The following is a 21,361-nucleotide window of genomic DNA, read 5'->3' as shown; positions in this document are numbered from 1 at the left end:
CAGTTTAAAAGTGGCTTCCATGCAGTTTCCATTTGTGTGGTCTGGTTCATGTTCTGCTGCTGAATTGGAAGAAGTCCATTGGGTTGACTTTCTCATGGTATTTTGAATTTTAAATACTTGTAGCAGATCCCTAGTAAGACTGAAATGGTCAATTCTTACAGCCTGTCACTGTCAATAAATAATGCACATTAATGCTAGAATACTTTTACTGTATATTCTGGTTAGTAGTGGGTAGCTGTGTCAGCATGCGTAGGTTGCAAAATAACAAGTAATAGGTTTATTCCATGCTGAAAAAAAGAAGAAAGAAAACAACGTTTTGGCCGTGGAGCCTTCTTCACCCCTCCTCTTAAGGACGCTCCAGCCCTTCCTAGTTTAGTGTTTATCTCCTGCACCTGCCTCTGGTTCCTGCCCCCCGTCCTTTAAAAGCCAGGCATTCCTGCCAATCTGAGCTCAGCTTTGGAAGATGGACGCCTGGAAGCCACGTGTCCAGGAGCGACTTGGCGGCTTCGGCTTCACAATGGCACCCTGACCTTTTGAGTCTGGGATTAGGAGCATCTGGTCCTGTGACCCCCCTTTTATTCCCCCGACCCTCCGCCGGATCCCGATCCGGTTTTTAACTCTGTCTTTGTCAGGATGGATCTCCCAGTTTTGGACATTGGAACATTCTCGGATTTGCTTCGGACTCCTTTGGGCTGTTTGCCCTGGACACACCCCCCTGAACACCAGCGCACGGCCCCTGTTTTCCTTCAAGCCCCTTTGCATGCCTTTTTCCTCGTGTTTTTCTCACTCCTCTCTGGATTGTGCTGTCTGCATAGAGTCCTGAAAGAATGTTTCGTGATGGTTTTGCACTTATTGTTAAACAGATCTTTCTTTCAAAAAACACCACAAGGCAGCTACCATGCTTTTCACAGTAAGAGTTTATATACTGTAGTTTGGATGTCGCAAGAAAGCACTTATATAAGCACTTATATGCTTGTTACTGTATATACCACATTTCTATATCCACACTAAAACACAATCTCATGGCCTGTTTACCATTAACCTCCTGGGATTCTAAAACAAGGATGTAAGAAATAAAATGAAAAATGAATCACACTGAACTGGAGTTTCTCTTATAAAATAATATAAAGGGATTTAGTTAACTTGACATTTTCCCAGAACAGAAACCTGAGAAATACAAAAAGAGTGAGGTTCAATAAATACTACATGGGCATCCCATATTTTATAGTGTCCTACTAAATAACTAAAAAAAAAGCTGCTATTATAGATACATTTTTATATGATCTATGATTTGTTTGAAATAACATAACGAGGCATGATTTCTCCAATACTCAAATACTACTTATACTGTATGTGAGTGAGAGAGGGATGTACAGATTTATTTTCTTAAAAAAAAACTAAAATTAAACACCCTCTAAATCTGCCAACAAGTCTAGTGGCCATTGTTTAGTACCATTAGTATGATGTTTGGGACATGAATAGAAATACTTTCCTTGTTCTTTTAGTTCCTTTCTTGTTCTTCTCTATGTTTATATTTGTTTTTGCTATGCTAAATATCTGCACTTCCAAACTTCAAGGGAATGCTGGGATCATCTGCCTATGAAAAAGCTTGAATGATCCAACAAATGAAGTTTTAATGGATGTAAATATCTACAAAGATGAAATTTGTTAATTTATTAATGTAAGTTTAACATTGGAATATGGTAGAATAATTATTTCATGATTGCTTTATACAGATACAGTATACACAGAGAAAAATGTCTCAGACATTTCAAAGTTTGCACAAAGATACTGTATACAGTAGCTCTTTTAAGAACTTCAAATAAAGATGATTTTTTTTTCCTTCAAGGAATTATTTATTAATTTAAAAATTAAAACCTAGAAATATGGAGTTATAAAACTTCTATTTGCTCCATCACTAGAGAAGTTTTAGTTACTGTCATGCCCTCTGCAGCCAGAGGGCGCTCCTTCTCTGTGCTGTCCCTAGTTTCCTGCCTGCTGTCCTTCCGGTCCCTCTCTTTCCCTTGGGCTATATATTTCTGGGTCTTGGACTCTGCCCTGGCTCAGCATTGACGCTCGGATGTCCTCAGACCCGCCTAGCACCAGGTCGCCCCACGTCCACTACCTGAGGGCATAGGTTTCTATACGGCATTCCTGAACTTTTTGCACTACGAGCCCGGGCCTTTTTCCCGTCTTGCCGCTACGCATATGGGTCTTTTTCTGCTCTCCTGCTGCCCTCGGGTAGTCCCTTTGGACGTCCGTGACAGTTACATTTTTGATGCTGCAGAGTTGTTGTTTTTTTTTCATTTCAACTGGATTTTGGTAGTAGGAAAGATATCTGTAGTTCCCAAAATATTTGATTTGATGTTATTTGTTCTGTATTTGAAATAAAAAAAACTGTATACAAATTGGTTCACAAAACAAACTTAGGACATTTTAATAAATGGGTATGTATCCTTAGAATGCACAAACCCAAAATAAAAAAGTGGCAAAAACTACACAGAAAACATTCATGTTAATAGCTTGAAACAAACCTTTATATTAGTTTAGAGACCTAAGACATAAAGATTGGTAATTAAAATGTTTTTAATATTGTCTCCTCTCTCCCTCAGTATGACAATTTACAGTATTTAAAGTCATACTTCTTACTACAAGATCCCAATTAGAAAATAAGGGGACAATATGTGCTGTGCAATTAGTTACTGTTGGATGTATATGTCAGTGGAATGAATTCAGGAGATTTTATATGCTGTTGCAGTTAGAAATGTTTTATTTTTATGGACGTCAATCTGTAAGACCCAGATGCCAAACATGTGCTACAGCTGCAACTGTAAACAAAGCTATTAAATGCATAAACCACCTTCTGGTGAACTGCAAAAATCAGAAGATGCAGAAAAATAGAAAAAATGGTATGGCTGAGATCCTCTTGATATTTTTTGCTTATGTGTGCTTAGTTTGAGGTACAACCACCTGGTCATACAGACAAGGGTATCAGACCCCCCTGACAAGCCCAGTTTATAAACCAAAAGGTTTCTACACTGATGGCGGAGTTGATGAGCGTTGGGAAATAATTGCGTCAGTCTGTTTTTATACCATACAGTAGAGCTTGTGATTGGTCAGAAATAGGGATGGTCCTCCTCCTGAACTTTCAATAACGTAAAGGGTCATATAGATTTGCTGTGAACTATATTGTATCTCGTTCAATGGCATTGTATGCAATGACTCTCAAAAGCTCACAATCAGAACATAAGCTATTTAAATAATTTACAACAGTCATGATACCATCTTGACTCTGCTCTCACTAGTACCAGATAGGTTACAGATCACTGAGCTCAGGTTATAGGCATGATGCCAACAATGTCAATAGTAACCTCTTTCACTGGCAGGGCATCTTCAGCGTTGGACTGTGTCAGCAGCTATGGTGTCTGTCTTTTCAATTCTGGTTCAAACTGTTTTTTTTATGGGTTTGCAGTGTTGAAAGGCACCAGCTAAAAGCAACGGTTAAGTATATAAATACATAGGTGTCCCCATTCTTTAAGCTCACTGTTTCTGTGTCTCGTAATGCTCTGGGAGTCACAATGGTTGATTCACCATGCATCTAAAATTGTATTGATTTCATTTAGATGTTCTCCCTAACCTGTTAAACTCTAATCAGTAAATCCATATAGTATAACCTCATGCCTTCAAGACTACAGTATATCATCAAAGTTAAACTACATTTAGAAACGAAATAGCTGTATAGCTAATCTAGAGCCTTGTTAAAAAAACAATACATTAAATTATGTGCAGTACATGAGAATAAAGTAACTTAAAGTAAATATCCATTCAGCACTTCTGAACAATGCACAACTTAGTCAAGTTGCATGTTTAGCATTTTCCTTTCTCCCGAAACCACATGGAATGCAATTATTGTATGATTACCTGGAATCTGGCAAAAGTATGAGTAAACTTTTAAATTTATCCTGTTCCTATAAATAAATATAGGGCATTTGTTATGTTGTTATGTATGTTTCTAAACCTCCAATGATTCAGAAGTGGAGCAAAAGCTATTGAAAAAGACATATTGTGGAGTGTTCCAATATTACACAAGATGTTTTGCAGTACTGTATACCTGGGTTCAAATTTTAGGACCTAGAATGCTACCTGCGTAAAGCTTGTATGTTCCACCGTTGCTCGTGTAGGTTTCTCTGGATGCTCTAGTTTCCTCCCGCAGTCCAAAGTCATACTGTTAGGCTAATTAGCCCTGGTTTGAGTGTGTGCATTTGCTGTGTCTGTGTATGCCCTGTAATGGATTGACGTCCCGCATAGGGTGTACCCTGTCTTATGTCTATTGTTTGCTGGCTAGGTGTAATTCCTTATGACCCTAAATTGGATGAAGTGGATAGAAAATTGATCAATGGTGGTTAATTCCAATCTGAAAAAGCACAATGTTGAGCTCTACATTTCAGACATTACGGCTAATCATTATGTAAATGTATTTGGGATTCAGGCACCCAGCAAATCAGCACACAATTAGGTGGGCAGCATTGGGGTTGGTTGGGCTGTAGTCAGTCTGGTTTCCTTTGACCTCTTAGAAGTTACTGCTGTGACTCTCTGTGTATCGTGATCCTGAGGTGCTGTCAGTAAAAACCACATTGCTTTAGCAATCAAAGCTACTTCTCCTGTAGGTGCTCTGGGGCTCACAGCATGTTAAATAGTGGATGGTATGTTCAATAATGAATGACAAGCTCATGTTGTGGAAGTAAGTAAACATGGTCCTAACCCCACCACCTGTCTTCTGCTGATACAAGGCTGACAACCATCAGCCTAGTTGTTTAAAAATGAGAGATTCTGAAGTTGTTTCTTTTTTGGGATGATATAAGAGGAAAATAATGATTAGTTTGTTTCAAATGAGATGTTATGAATTTAAAGTCCAACAAAACAATGTTATTAGAATAATACTTTGCTTAGCCTATATGTACTCCTTAAAATTAAATGAAGGCAAAAAGGGTAGTGTAAAATTTTCATTCCAAATTAGATTGGTTCTGAAGAGGAAATATTTTAAGTCACAAAATAACTCAAAAGTGTTACACTAATGGATTAAAAATAAATCCAGTTTGCCAAGTTCAACTGTAGTTGAAAACAGTAGGTTCCTTTACTGATTCACTTCTTTATTTTTTACTTAAAAGTAGGGATTATCATTTTTTTAATTTAGGTATTATCATATTTGATTATGTAAAGCTAAAAATCAGATTTTATCATTTTATATTCTGGCTGCATGAGCAGATTGAACAATTGCCTTTGAGATGACAGAAGATATTCGCTGCTCGTTAGCTGATTTTAACAATGGACAGATAATTTATTATAGCTGAGGAAATATGGCTGATCTGGTTCTATGTGGATGACATTCATACTATTGTGGACACTTATATTTGTTTCTTTCATATTAAATATTACATTAATTTTGCTATTAGCATTGCAGCAGATGTGCATTTATTATCCGTCCTTCGGATGAGACGTAAAACCGAGGTCCTGACTCTCTGTGGTCATTAAAAATCCCAGGGCGCTTCTCGAAAAGAGTAGGGGTGTAACCCCGGTGTCCTGGCCAAATTTCCCCCCTGGCCTTTACCTCATCATGGCCTCCTAATAATCCCCCTCTATGAATTGGCTACATTACTCTGCTCTCCTCCCCACTGATAGCTGATGTGTGGTGAGCGTTCTGGCGCACTATGGCTGCCGTCGCATCATCCAGGTGGATGCTGCACATTGGTGGTGGTGGAGGGGAGTCCCCATTACCTGTAAAGTGCTTTGAGTGGAGTGTCCAGAAAAGCGCTATATAAGTGTAAGCAATTATTATTATTATTATTATTATTATTTCTAAAGCAGAGTCACACTCATGGACAGTGTGACAGTGTATTCACTAAGCAAATTTGAATTATTTACAGCTAAATAAGCAGTAATAAATTGAGCTGTTTGGAAGAGAGAAAGTCTTCATATTTTTTAATGATATGTTTAAAAATAGTACCCATAGGCTACTACAGGAGAGCTCACAGCAGTCTAGGAACACATATTGTGCTGCAGTCACTGCTTGCTTTATTGTTGCTTTTTGAACCAGTTGCAGTGATACAGTACATCAACCATATACTTTATGGAAACTACTTTAAACTGAAATTCACAGTTCTGATAAAAGAAATATTCCAAACCGAAAAGTATTTACATTTTTTATTGTATTGTATTGTTGTATAGGAATGAAAGGTTGGCAAAAGCCTTTTTGTCTGTAAGGAATCCTATGAGTGTCATGTGAAGGGCATTCGTTGGGCTTTTATATCTAGTATATTAGTAGTAAACAAGTTTATTTTCCAACTATGGAAAACTAATGCCTTTATAAACAATTCCTGGAAATGTTACTCAATTTTGGTATGTTAACGTTTAATCAATTGAAAAGTTTTGAGGACCCTGCAAAGCTCCAGGAACTGATAATTTTATGATCAACACCAGGTAGGCATTTATGTATAATAATTTCAAGAGAGCTGTTAAGCATGTGTATGTAGGCGACCCTGTTAACTAAGAAGTGAAACAGTGAAACATATGTTAGGGAAGTACGGCATTAACATAGAAGCCAAAAGCTCTCAGAAAGAACATTTGAGGTAAACATAAAGTAGGATACTCTTTCTTGAGGTTTTTTTATGACAATCTGGCAAAAAGGTAACCATTTAAAACAATTCTAAAGGCCATAATTCACTGTGGATATTGTAAGACTGGACTGTGTATTAACCAGTGTCATGCTTCATGGAGTTCTCTGGGTTTTTTGTATGGTAACAATTAAGATATTGTATAACAAATGACAGTAAAATATATTAGTTTCTATCAGCTGCCAATAGAGGCATACATAGGGGAGTCTGGACATAATTTATCTAAATAGCAGCAGTAATGGGTTTCTTTGAACTGCAGTATGCTGTAAAAGATTTCCAGGGACAAAATTAGTCTATCGGCAACAGGAAATAGCTTTAGAAAGTTAACAGGGTCAAAGAACACAAGTGATAAATAATGCAGTAGATCTACATATCAGAAAACAGAAAACTAAAATGTTCAATTTAAAATTCAAAAATATATTAGAAAGTAAATTCTGTAGCAAGTTACAATTAAAACTGTAATTCAATAGTTTTGATGTCAGCTACTGTATGTCTCAAAACTGAGTAGATTGTGGTACATCCTGGTGTTATAGCATATACAGTGCTGAAGTATTTCAGCTAGGCACGTTCAGACTTTTTGGCAAGGCAAGACAGAATAAAATGACAAATTAAATTAATTAATAACATGTTATTTACAGTAGAATACTGTGGATTCAGTGGCATCGTGCAGGGTGGTGTAACAGCTTACCATACTGAGACACAACACAGAATTCAAAACTATTACTTTTGTAGTTGCTGGAATTGAGCCCCTAGAAATAGTTTCTTGGGAGAAAATTGTCCACAAGTTCTTATTTGATTTAGAACAGATAAATCAGACAAACTATTGCCTGTCCTCCACAAAGACAGGAGAAACTAGAGTTTTCCAGTTCTCTTCTTTAAATCACTTCCTGTTGCTTTCAGCTGAAGATAAATCCAAAGATATTACAGTGTAAAATACAGTACACAGTTCATCTATAATCCTGATTTTCTTCTAAACAGCTACAGTATATAAAACTTTGTCTAGTAGGGTGCGATTCCACTAGATGGCTCTGGTGGATCCAATTAATATGAATTACATGCTAATACAATTGTGGAGGGTCAATAGACATGTACTTAGCCATCAAGACTAACCCTTTGTACAGTACTACTAGAATGCCTGTAACTTTAAACTATGACAGCACTGTAACTGTGTTTATTTTCTATATGACTTGGTTAATCCAAAGGAATGCACCCTGTCTCTCTGACTAAATACTTAAAGGGCTATATTTTAGAATTACTAGCACGGACATGTACTGTACGTAATATCCTGTAAACTGATGTCACTCTAGTATGATAGGGTACCTCCTCATCTCTGTTACTTCAGCTTTTAGCCTTTGTTTGAGATGCTTTGGAGGTAACAGCGGCAAACTAGAAGACCTCTTGGGTATGTCTCAGGCAGAGTTTTACAAAGTCAGCAAGGAACAGGTAGGACTTCCTGGCCAGTACATCTTAGGGAATGTAAAGAAATCTTCAACACAGACAAACTTTTTTTCTCCCCTGTCCACTACAACTGCAAGAACTGTATGTAGAGTATGATACCAAAAATGAACAAAAAATCACTTTGAGAAGCAGGAAGACAAACAGACACTAACAGAGCTCAATTAAATAAGTAACAATCATTACATCTTTTACTACATGTGGGTATAATGATATTTAAGTCATGTAATACATGTAATCTCACTGCTACCAGTACACTTGGTAATATTTCGGTGCATCAGTGAAAGCATTTTGTAAATGGTGACTTTTATTGTAAAGCAAAAGTTGTCACTATGTTCACTGTGGAAATAAAATATATAGCTGTATTGTTTAGAAGCTGTAGCAATGCATGGAGTAGAATTTGTATTTATAGAATGAGAACACTTAAAAGTACGTTATCGATATAGTCTAAAAACATTGTAGGAAACCTCACTACGTGCTTTTTAAACATTTGTATTTGAATATGGGGGGCAGTTGCTATTCCCTTAAACTATGATACATAACACCTCAAGCCAATATGATGTCTTCTATGGAAGTCCTGATATGGTTCAACCAGATGTGTGGCAGATCACCTCTGGGATGTTAAAATTCCATTTCAAATACCTCAGCACATCTGGCGGGGCGTTGTTGTGTTGCCCTGACACAAGTTTGTGACCTGTTCTTTGGGAGTATGACTTACCCATAACTGGTGTATTTAAGACATTTTTGTATGTTGCCTTGAGAATTAATGTTGGTTAAAACAGATTTACAGTAAAATGATTTCATCACAAACTATGCAGCTTCCCTACAGTCTTGAATTTGCTTTTAAAATCAAGGTCCACACATTGCAAACAGACAATCTGGAAAGTCTGTTATATTCTCATGGTCTTTGGGCTGGACCTTGAAATTATAAGTAACTGAGGAGCAAAACCTGCAGGTGCTCTTGGAATATTTGTAACATTTTAACAGCAGATAGGGAATGTGTCTGGGACAGTCAAAAGTTGGATCTTGGCAAAATGTATTATTGAGCTTTTTTTCTTTAACCAATTGGAATTTTTTTGCTTTACCCATCAAACCTCAGTCACTGATAATATATTTGGTGCCTGAGTCCTTTGAATTTGCGCATTAAGGTTTTGTGTGACTTACAATTAAGATTACAGTAAAGTAACGAAGGAAAGGTTCAGCTCCCAATGTTTTTCATTCTGTTCATTTACTGTATGTTTTGGTGTTAACCACCTTTTACTGGATGTTAGGTAGGGTGATCTAGCTATTGAGGTTCAGTGGTGGTGTTATAATACTTGAGAAAGTATTTGTTCTTTTTTAAAAATACTGTAAGTACTATAGTACTTTTGATGATTGTCTGCAAAGAAACAAGTAAACATTAATTCCACACTGAAAAGTAGAGAAAACACAAACACTGGGTAATAGAATGTTGAAAATTCAACAGCTGAAATATTGTTGTTTCTACTTTTCTGTGTTAAATTAACATTTATTTGTTACTTTACTATAATACTTTTCATATAATGCCGCTTTACATAACACAGCCTAAAACAACCTGTTAAGTGTATAGTCAAAACATTGTCTGAATCTTTCAGAGCCACACAATCTGCAGGTACACAAGCCTCTTTCAGAAGTGTCAAAGAAAATGTTTTTAATTCATTTACAAAGAGATACAAAGAGAGAGGAGTTCAATGATAACAAACTAAAGATTGACAGACATCTAATTTCCGATTGGTTGAAGTTCAATTTACTTTAGAAATTCACCAGGATCATACAGATCCTACAGTAGGTACTCCAAATGGAAAACTATTCAGGAAATTCCCTAAACCTTTCTTGCAATGTTATCTCAGGACAATTTACATAATGTAGCATTTGTTTAAAATATACTCGTAGGTCATTGGAGCCTACAAGTTTCTTTTCCACTCCAGTAATTATTAATTAATAAATCCAGTCAGCTATTAAATATAGCTGCTTTACACCAGCTGTTGTTATACAACCCCACAAAAAACATCTATAACCTCTGAAATTAACTGCCTCATCCGTAATTAATTTTTTTTACTGATAGTTTTTGCTGCCTAGCTGAGAAGCCAGTTGACAGACCAACATTTTCTTGTTTTGTTTATTTATAAATTGAGAAATAAATAACACGAAAAAAGAACTGAATAAAACTCATGACAGTCATGAAAGCTCCATTTCCAAGCATATGTTCATCGGTGTTTGCTCATTGGACTTGCTGAAGCACATTGCAGTATGTTTACATTGCTACAGTTATCTTTTTAAGTCAACCAGCATTTTACCTACAGTTCTTCTATGTTCATAATCTTTTTATTTAATAAGATATTGCAAATAAACACTGCAATAAATGTAAAGGTTGCATTTAAAATGCAGCACAGAAACTGTTGTCTTTTTATTGCAAAATTAAGTCTACAATTTGTCATTTGTCATGGAATTTGTCTGGTAAAACATTAACATAAGGTTACATAAGGAACGTTACAAGCAAATGGAGATCATTTGGCACATACAAACCTTTGTATGCTAATCCTTTTGGTATCAAAAATCCTACAGTATCTAGCCATTTCTTGTGGTTAGTTTGTCCCATAGTTCCATAACCCTTTGCATAAGAAGGGGCAAACAGCATAGTGTTTGATTGTGGATCTTCAGCCTCTGATACATTTTACCTGCACAAGACAGGCAATGAGTTTGTGATTCAGATGTTTGAGTATATTCTGTACCATATAGATTACAACATCAATAGTCTGATGTTTTCTGCAGTCAACTATAGCTATAGAAGGTAAAATATGCAGAAAAAAACTCAACAAAATATGTTTGGCACACTTTAAAATAAATGTTATGCTTGTTTTGGCAAGATGCCTTAAATGAGCTCAACCTTAAGCATAAATTGCAATAAATATAAACGTTGCAATTAGCATTCTTCCAAAGTAAATATCTTTATTTCTGCAACACTTGCCTTCTGGACATACTGTAGTATTATACCTACAGTAGAAAGTAAAGTTTGCATGTAGGATAAAGGTTTGTGATTTGTTTAGATCCTGTAAGATTGAGATTGCCCAAGAAAAAATGTAATTGGTGGCACTACAGTACTGTCATTAAGCAGAAATTATTTCATCACTATATTGAAATTCAAAAAGATAATTTCTCAGATCTCAAAATCTGACATTCACATGTAATTAAGGGATGTTATTTAATAATGTTATCTCAATGTTTACCTAAAATTCCAGCATTACATTGCACATTTCATTCATTTATGAAGAACAATTCTATTTTAGAATATACAACTCCAGAGCTACAGCAATCTTCTTTAAAAGCAGCACATCACAGCCCCAGTGATAGCAGCCTTATATTACACAGACACAAAGGAATTCAATGCAGTAAGATTAACTAGTCTTTTGTACTAACCTATTCTTATCCTATCAAATATGAGACATTTTATTGAGAAGAAACCTTTCTTTATGAACTCTCTGGGGGTGTATTAAATCAAACCACAATGATCCAATCCCAAAAGGAAGAGTTTAAATGTCTGCTCATAGAAAATATGTTTGAACACCTACATTTTGCATTATACAAAAGGTACTGTAATAAGAAACTCATGTAATTGTTTCATTTGAGCATACTGTGTTTCCCCAATTTTTCCCACATAAAATGTATTTCAGTATTTATTATTTATTTGTATGCCTGTGATTGTTAGTCACTTTAAAGCATCAACCAAATGAAAAATGTAAATGTATTAAAGAGATATAAGCAATATAGATTTTGAAACTGTGGCTGATTGTTTAAAATAATGAAAAAAAGCAACAAACGAATTCAACTATAGCCACAGTACAGTATATTCAACTGTATTTTTGTCTGTACATTCCAGATACAGGATTTGTTTGTAAGAAATTCAGAGTAGGCTTAAAAAAAGATTATCAAGCCACTAAGACTTAACTCTCTGCAAGTACTGTAGATGCTTGCAGACCAAATAAAAATACCTTGTTAGTGGAGCACCATCAGGTGTGAGGGCCAAGCCTGAGGCTCAAAGAAACACCATGGGACCAAGAGACAAAAACATCCATATTCAAATTTGAGGCAAATTACCTGGAGACAAAAAGCTCACTACAAGATTTAAATTAGCCTATTTTGCACAGCATACAACCTGTTCAGTCATCTAGAAATAACACTTGAATTATTTGGTGCTGTTACTGTTGATATAGATAAAATTATTTCAGGTTTATACTGGCTTTAAAGAAGAGCTTTTAACACTCCCTGTGCTATTATTTGTAATTTAGAGTAATTCAACAATTACAAAAAGTAACCAAGTTGATTAGATTTTGTGTTGTATACAACAAAAGTAGCCAAAATGGATTTTGTTTTCTTCTCTTACAAATATGTGTTTTTTTTGTCCATTAGGGCCTTTAAGCTTTCTATTCAATGTCCACACACATTGACACTTGGTTTCGTACAAGGTGATGCCAAGGATATAGACACCAAGATTATGTTTGGTTCCTATGCATAATTGAATAATACCACACAGCCACACTTCAGCTTTTGACCAAGACTCAATTTGTCCTATAATAACTCAAAAATCTAAAATAATTCTACTTCTAAAGTACTAGCATCCAGTGTGATTCTTAGTCCAGCAGGTTTGAGATATGTACAGTAGCTAGTTATCAGTGGCCTCAATGATTACCATACTGTAAGTGCTGTGAATTATTTCAAATTGGACTCGATTTATTGGATATTTTTACCCCAGGCATTAAAATGAGGGGTTTATAATTAAGCCTGGAAATAGCAAGGTTTTAGTTTTCCAAGATATATCTTGTCTAAAATGGTTCAATCTGTAAGTGGAGTAGTGGTTCCACATCCTGCTGTATATTGCTACCTCAACATGAAACAACAAAGAGCATTAGTATACCTTACAATGTACAGTAAGCAGCTGTATTCCATTTCCAGAGTGAAAGAGACATTACCCGAATAAAGCTACAGTATGTGTGTCTTTTGAATCTTTCTTGTGCCAGGAGTCTTCGTAAATTCAGATGATTAGATGAAAAATGCAGCCCAGACTCTAGTTCCAAAGTTCACATGAGTCACAGAGGCAGAAGCTTCTAAATTGTCTCAATGGAAAGCCACTGTTAGAAATTAAGTTTGGAATGTACATGTGAAAACAATGTAGAATGATGCATTCAAATCAGCCCCTAATCCATGTGCTTTAATCATTTACAACTTTTCACCTTTGTTTGTTCCATATGACCAGAAAGATAGGTCTGGAACTTGTCTGGACTGATGTTCAGCCTCCTGTCAAAACAATTTAATATTCCCTCAAGGACATAAATCAAAATGTTGTAGAAGAAGGCAGTGATATTAAGGTTTTCAGATAAACATACCTGACATTTAGAAAGGGGCACTTCATCAGATGTCACAAAAACACTTACCAACATAAAATATTTTTTTCGCAATGGACAATAGCATGTGACAACATAGAACCATCATAGCATGTCTCATTCATTCATTCTCATTCATGAAAAGACCCATCATTTCATGGTGTCCAGGAGTGTGGTATTGTACACTAAATTCCATTAATGGAACTGTACCTGCTTCTATTTATCCTCTTCTTTTTTAAGAATGTTAAATATGTTGTGTTTTTTATCTCTGTGAATGTTATTCCTGTCCAAATACTTTAAAAGCAATTTCTCAAGTCCAGTTTGAATGCAACATGAGCAAAAAGAGGACCTGTTTCTGAGACAGATAACACACTCTGTGTGTTACTTCAGAAACTCATTGTGATTAATGAAGTGTTCCTCTATGATGTCAGTTGTTGCTGCCCCTAAATTACATCACAATATTTTCTTGTTTCTGCCATGCACTTCCTGAATTTGGAGATGATCGACAGGAGAGATAACTGACTATTAATGGATGTTTGTTATGTCACTCAATTTCCATATGGTTCCAAATTAATTGCTCTCATGCAGAATGCACTAGTACAGCTTCATGGTTTCTTTTAGAGCTGCTCAAGTACAGATTGTTGTTTAAATTCAGCATTGACAGAAATTAATAAATAACACAATTCCTTAATTAAATGCAAATATATTATACTATCACTTAGTATTGTTCCAAATATAATATTAATATCGACAGTTATATTAGAATGGGACATTATTCATTTAATTTGTGAGCATGGGGAACTGTATATTGTGTGAGAAGCAGCATTTAAATTAAATAGGCACCCTGCCAATTACTTTACAGAAGAGTAAGCTGCTTTCTGTCTTTAATAAAGGGCATTTGTAAAGCTTTTAATATTTCTGAAGAATCAAGACTGCCTTCTTTAAAATTCGTGGCATGACTCACATGTCATGGAATTTCATAAAATATATTCTGGATCAAAAGACACACAAATAAGATTTGTGAAAGACAAGCTTTCCTTGGTTTATAGACATAAAGGTTTTTTGCGCTCTCTGCCTACTTTATTTGTATTTATTGATAGTTTTAAATGTTCCCAGATAAGTTAAATATGGAATCCTTTAACCCCCACTTTGCTTTAGCAATTTGGGCTTCCTATTTCTGTTAGCGAAATGCATGTACACTATATAGACAGTAAAACAGCACAGAATTTCAGATCTTTGTGTAAAACCCAATTGTAAATTGTAAAACTTTTGTAATAAAAAAACTTGGTGATCATGAAAGATTATGTACTGTATTAAGCTATGAAGCTGACATGATTTTGTAAAGCACTAATGTGATTGCAATAAAGAAAGAGCATTAGGTGATTCACAGACATTAATCTTGAGGGACAAACCCCTGGTCATGTGGATGAATGAGAGCCTTCAATGATAAACCAGGACTGCTGTGTTGAAAGTGACACTGCTGACAGTGGAAGGATGTTAGTGTCACTATGTGACTAGGAATTAATTTTCTAAATGTCCATAATTATATCCCAGAGAACTACTGACAGGTTTGTCCCTCCCCCTATTCTGTTTTGTTATGAACTTAAATCAACTTGAATTGTTTTAAACATGGAGATGTGTTACCATACTGATAAACTGATTATAACCAATACTGTACATCCAGTATGACATTCAAAGATGATGTTTGTGTCTTCAAATCAGTTTTTGCCATTCCTACTTCTTCTTAGAGAGGTATAGAACTGTCCTCTATCTTTACTGTCTTAACAAATACTCCTGACTATCGAATCTTCACATACAGTACCTGTCATATTTAAGTCTTTTCAACTTACATTTAAACTTCTCAATGTGTGACTATTCTATGTATAGCATGATTAAATACTTCTTTGTCATAGCCAAATGACTAAAAAAAGACAATGAAATCAAGAGAAAAGTTATTCAGAATTTTAGAAAAAAAAAGAAAGTTCAGAAAAAATCTGTAAATGTTTGAGAGAGTCTTTTGGGAAGCACAGGATGCAAGGAAGGACCACTGCCATAATGGAATGTCATTTTGTCTTAGGATGCAGGTACTGTACAGTAAATATAATGGAGAGGGATCATTAGTTAATTTATATTAAATATACTGTATTGTATACAAGTACTATATAGTTATACACATACTAGATACTGTATGTACAGGCATTTAAAATCTGTATGAATATCTGCACAAAATAAGTTTAAGAATATCATATAAGCTTTTATACATTCATTTCCATCAGTGCCCACTGATGTGAACAGTATTTGACACAAGGCAAAATCCTGTTAGAACTATATCATTCTAATGTCTGTTTTTTGGGAAACAGCACCAAAGCCCAGTGGAAATTTCATTTTGAAGCTATTGGGAACATCCTCAATTTTTCATACATTATATGATATACTTTACACTGTAGAAAATTAAAGTCATTTAAAGCAAATTAATTGTTCATTGCTGCAACAAATTCAATATGCACAGTACACTATTAATTGAACTGTCTTGTACTTAAATTTGAGGATTTGAAATATCTAAATAACTTGTCTTTTTAATACAATTATTACTTTTGAAAAGTCTTCTGAAGGAAATCAAATTAATGTTCTGAGGGCTTATTATTAGTCTGATCTATTTCCCTTTTTGAATTCATAATTGGAATTAAGCTTGAATATAAAAATTAGAGGGAAACAGCCATTAGTGGCTACTCAAAACTTATTGAGCTAAAATGGTTTTCTAAGTTGCAGGTCCTTTTTAAGTGCAGTTCTCCAGCAAAGTTGAGCAGCGGAGCAGCAGACACTCTTTTTATTGTTTTTTGTTCTTTTCAATAGCCTCGGGAAAAGATACATCACATGCTCTGTAGAAAAGACCTAATTGTTCTTAAGCCAATTAAAATGTATTATAGTACATTTGTTTTCATCCCATGTCTCATTTATGTTAAAGCTTTAGGGTAATATTTCTACGATTCTTCTTTTGTTCTCACAGATTTCAAATAGAACTGATTTATACCTATTATCCCACTGCATATTTTATTTGTAGGATGGTAACAAGGCCAAGGAGAGCCTGTCTAAAAAGAGGAAGATAAACTGTTTACCACACATGTACAGTATGCACACACATGTTGATAACCAAAATGAGGTATGGGAAACACATCATCGCTGAGTATAACGCTTCCAAAATGTTGCTTCAAATGGAAAGAAAAAAAATGATTGGATGATTAGATGAGAGCAAGCAGTTCATCTGCACTTGATGGCCAAGTTGTAACCTGCTGACCCCTGTGGTGTTGCTCATTTACAGATGTCTCATCTTCATTTTGGCTGTCTCTGCTCTTAAACAGATTGGGACTTTTTCACCCCCCCCCCCCCTCGAAACCACCTATACTGTATGAATCCCATTTGTCATTTTTCAAGCACAGGGAAAACACTTAGGAGTGCTCCCAGGAGAACGGTTAAAGCATTTTATAACTGGTCTGCTCCATTTCCATTATTCTGTCTCTATTATGAGTAGAAATCAATTCAAGCCTCTGTATTGGGGGTATAATCTTTGGATCTTCTTTTATGTATTTAACACTACAAGTTCAATGTACATTGGAAGAAATGTAATTAAGAGATGTGATAGCATAATAATGAATACTACCAATTGTAGAAATCAACTGGAAATATGAAAAACCTGAACTATATAAAAAACTAATAATTGAGCATTCAAAATACAAATATAATATTATGAGTATTGAAACATGTAAAATAGGTGGTTCTCCATATAATATTTACTCAGAAAGGAATCAGTGCCTTATAAACTATGACCCTATTTTACCCACTTTTGCAAAACAATTGCAAACCAAAATCCGATGCAGATGGGAGCAAAGACACAGCCTAGTGATGTGACATAACAAACATTTTTAGTGGACAGGAAGCAATGAAGAATCAGCACTTAGCATGGACGAAAACATAAAGGTGTGTTTTTAGCATTTACCTACAGTACTACTGTAGCTATTTAGCAAACCATCAACATATTGACTCCCAGGTTTAAACTATGCATACTATGCAGAATACTGTGTGTGCACAGAAAGAGAGTGAGGAAAACTGTAGAAAAAATACACAAAGATATACAGTAAATGATGAATAAGGTACCTGGTCAGACAAAAACAGAGAAGGAAAAAATATATATCTTATTCCTCTTTTCTGAGCCTGTCTGATGCACAATATATGTCGCAATTTCCATTCAATAGATAATCACTAATACTTGTCAACTGCTTCAGGTTGACCTGGAAGGAGACATGCCAAGAGCATACTATGTGCCTGTAGCACTCAATGTCTCTCTGCCATAATAATTTATGCCACTAGATCATTGAGTTTACCATGGCTTATACTTCAGACAGGAGTCAGTCTGCTGTGTCATGTGTGGTGTGTGCAAGATGTAACAAGAGCTCTTCTGTTGTACAGACTAGAGAGGTCATTCATTTCCCTGTCTCTCATGAGATGCAAAAATAGATAATATTCAGTAGACTACTCCTCTACACTTCATACGTAATCTGTGACTTTGTATCTCCACAGTGTTGCTGGGGAATTACCTTATGAATGAAGGTTCATAAGAGCATTAAAAAAATTAAAAATGAAATGAGGCAATTTGGGCTATTTGGTTATTAGAATGTAATTGATATGAGGATGTCATTCTTGAAGGAGGTCAGGATATCAACTTAAACAATCTTTTGAGTAAGACCTTTTACAAAAATGTTTTTTTATTAATGGAATAATTAACAGAGAAAACAATGAACAGGTGTTAAACCTTTTCTTAAACTTCAACTAAAACTTTCAATGTTATACTGTTTTGCATTAAGAACTGGATAAAACAACTTTTTGTTGTTGTTGTTGTTATTCTTTTACTTGTAAACCTGTACTAATTATAACGTCAGTAGTAACCTAACAAAAGGCAGAATAGATGAAGATGATCAAACACATTTCCTTCCCGAAAGAAATCAGCTGTGAAAAAGTCCTGAATCAAACTGTTTGCTTTCAGGGATTAGGGGTTATTTTATGGACTCAAATAAGACTTTATGGTTTCCTTTATCTTTCACATTGACTTCAAAATACAGTCTTACAGTTGCACAGAACTAGGGAATTATATTTAAGATAGTTTCCTCACCTTGTGATAGAGGCTATACCTTACACCCTCAAGGCTTGCTCATTTCTCCTTATAATTCTTCTAAGCACTTCCATGTCCTCAGTTTACTCTTTCAGGTAATTTTAAAGAAGAAAGAAAAGCAGATTTTGGGCAAACTGACTTCAATGCATCCTGATTTTATTGAAATGAAGCAGTATTTACTTTTCAGATCTGGCAGGATTTAAATATTTTTAAAAATGTAAAACATTAAATATGGCTAGGCCTTATCAGTACAGGGATTGGAGATGTCTCAACAAAACCAGTCCTAGATATTGTATTGAAAGAGGTGATATTTATGACAAGTTAAACCAATGTCCTGACTAATTGGTCATTGTAAATGTTGTAAATGTTGGGGTAATAACCCCAGTTTCTCTACTAATGTCCAATCTGTTCTTGTACAATATGGCCCTCATAATGGGTTAAATTGGTGAAGTTATCTCTAATTTTTCTATCCGATTTATTGTATACATAGTAAGACTGTTCTCGCTTAATGGCTGCTGGGTGTCACCCAGGTGTGTCACTCTCTCCTATTTATAAAGAAATGCAGCAAAAAATGTATTATCATAATCTCAAACGTTGATGAAGGACGCACTGCAGAACTCTATAGAAACACAATCATGAAGCAATCAGAAGAACAAAGTATCAAACAAGCACATTAAGCATAATGAGAAAGCAAGCAGAAAATTATCAGACAAGGATGATACAGAAAACAGAATGCATTCGGACATTGAGTTATCATGTCAAGTAGAATGAATCACCTTTAAACAGAATACAGATACAGTATATGCTGCTCAAGTTATATTATATGTTACAATTACATTACCTGATAGTCCGTTCCTGGTTGACAATCCTGAAATGAATATGAAGGAGAATTCCACAGTGATCTGTGGGTTTCAATGAGTGTTTGAGAGAAAAATTCATCTGGTTGTGACTTACTTCAATTACTGAGTAATATCCCACTGAATCTATACAATGATTATCTGATCTGGACTGCAGAGTCCTAAACCATAATGGCTCGACAAAGCTGGGTTTTCATGAGGGTCAGTTAGAGAGAAAAAGATGTGACGTGCTGGTAAGATAAGTGGGATCCTGTTCTTCTGCCTTTAGTAACTGAGTGAATGTACAACTGTAATATGCAAGCTGCATATACAGTATATATACAGTATACATGTGGATCAATAAGGCCACAACAATCCAACAATGCTTTGTATTTATAGTTACAATTCCACAACCATTTATCTGGCACAATCTCAAAAACTCTTTCACAGTAGTGTGGTTGCAGACCTACAGTAGATGTTTTCCACTCATACCTTTTGGTATGGGGAACATTAGAAAAACCCATGCGTAGAGTTTGAGATATACAGTAGATCGCAGAAATGCTCAGTTGACTCCCCAGCTAGGGTTAGGGTTAGCATTCAGAAACTATACAGACAATTTTTAAGATCAGCTCTGGATTTTGGGTCCCAAGTCAAGTTTAGGATGAGTGATTTTTAGGCCCTCTTTGAAAATTGTTTTTCCGTAAACTCTCTGGGGCCTGGAAGGCACAGTGAACTACGCAGTAATTGTATCCCAAAACTGAGTCGGTCGGATCAAAAGTTCTAACCAAACATTATAGAATCTAATATATTTGCAAGAGCATTGTTCAATGGCTCTGATTGTTTCCCACTAATACCATTTGGTATGGGGAATATTAGAAAAACCCATGCCCAGAGAGATTCAGATATACTGTAGATAACGGAAATGCTCAGTTGACACCCCAGCTACTGTATATTGGCATTCATTTAATGCCTGGCTAGGGTTAGGGTTACAAGAACCATAGCATTTGCCTGAAGTTACACTTCTAGCTGCACTTTGACAAATGACAAAATGAACAGAGTTTACCCACTAGAACAGGAATTCTTCACACTTTTCATCTGGCTCACTTCTGGGATAAAATCAATGAATGGGGCAATATACAGAGAGGTGGCCAAAACTGTCTGAAAACTAAAAGTGCAGATAGGAGCAAATTCTCACTCATCCTAAAGATAACTGGGGGCCCGGAATGCAGCACTGACAGTAAAAACTTCTACGTAGTGTGGGATCACTAACCCTAACCCTAGCTAGGGTTACAAATGTACATTCCTGCAGGATGTCTCAGAAGCCCTCCAAAAAATATGACTCTTTAACAGTCCAAATAGTTTTAAAACCTCTTGGAAATGTATCTTCTTTAATAATCTGTCTTCTTTAGGCAAATTTTCATTGAGGTGAAAAATGATGTTAAATGGTACAGTAGTGGTCACACACAAGCATAGTAAGTTATCAGTTTGACATCATGTCACTCTGTGGTGTTGTAATGAACATTTTAGCACCCTGGCTATGTTCCAAGAAGAGACTGTGGAACATCCAGTGCAGGGTCAAAATGGCATGGAGCTGGCATCATCTCAGACTGCTCACTCTAGATTAGTAAAGCCAATATTTGCAGGGTCTTGAATATAATCAGTTGTATTTGAATCTATCCTACCCTCAGTGCCAACTGTTTCCTGGTACAGTATGTCAAGAGATGCAATGGGGAGAGTTCCAAAGTTAGAAATCTGCAGTTTTGTTTTATGTTAGGAAGATATGCATAGGCTCTGGTTTTGGAGACTGGCACATATCAGAAATCTGCTTCCTTGGGACAA

The sequence above is a fragment of the Lepisosteus oculatus genome, chromosome 3, assembly GCF_040954835.1.
Source record: "Lepisosteus oculatus isolate fLepOcu1 chromosome 3, fLepOcu1.hap2, whole genome shotgun sequence".
In the NCBI taxonomy this organism is placed as follows: domain Eukaryota; kingdom Metazoa; phylum Chordata; class Actinopteri; order Semionotiformes; family Lepisosteidae; genus Lepisosteus; species Lepisosteus oculatus.
This window is presented reverse-complemented; position numbering follows the sequence as displayed.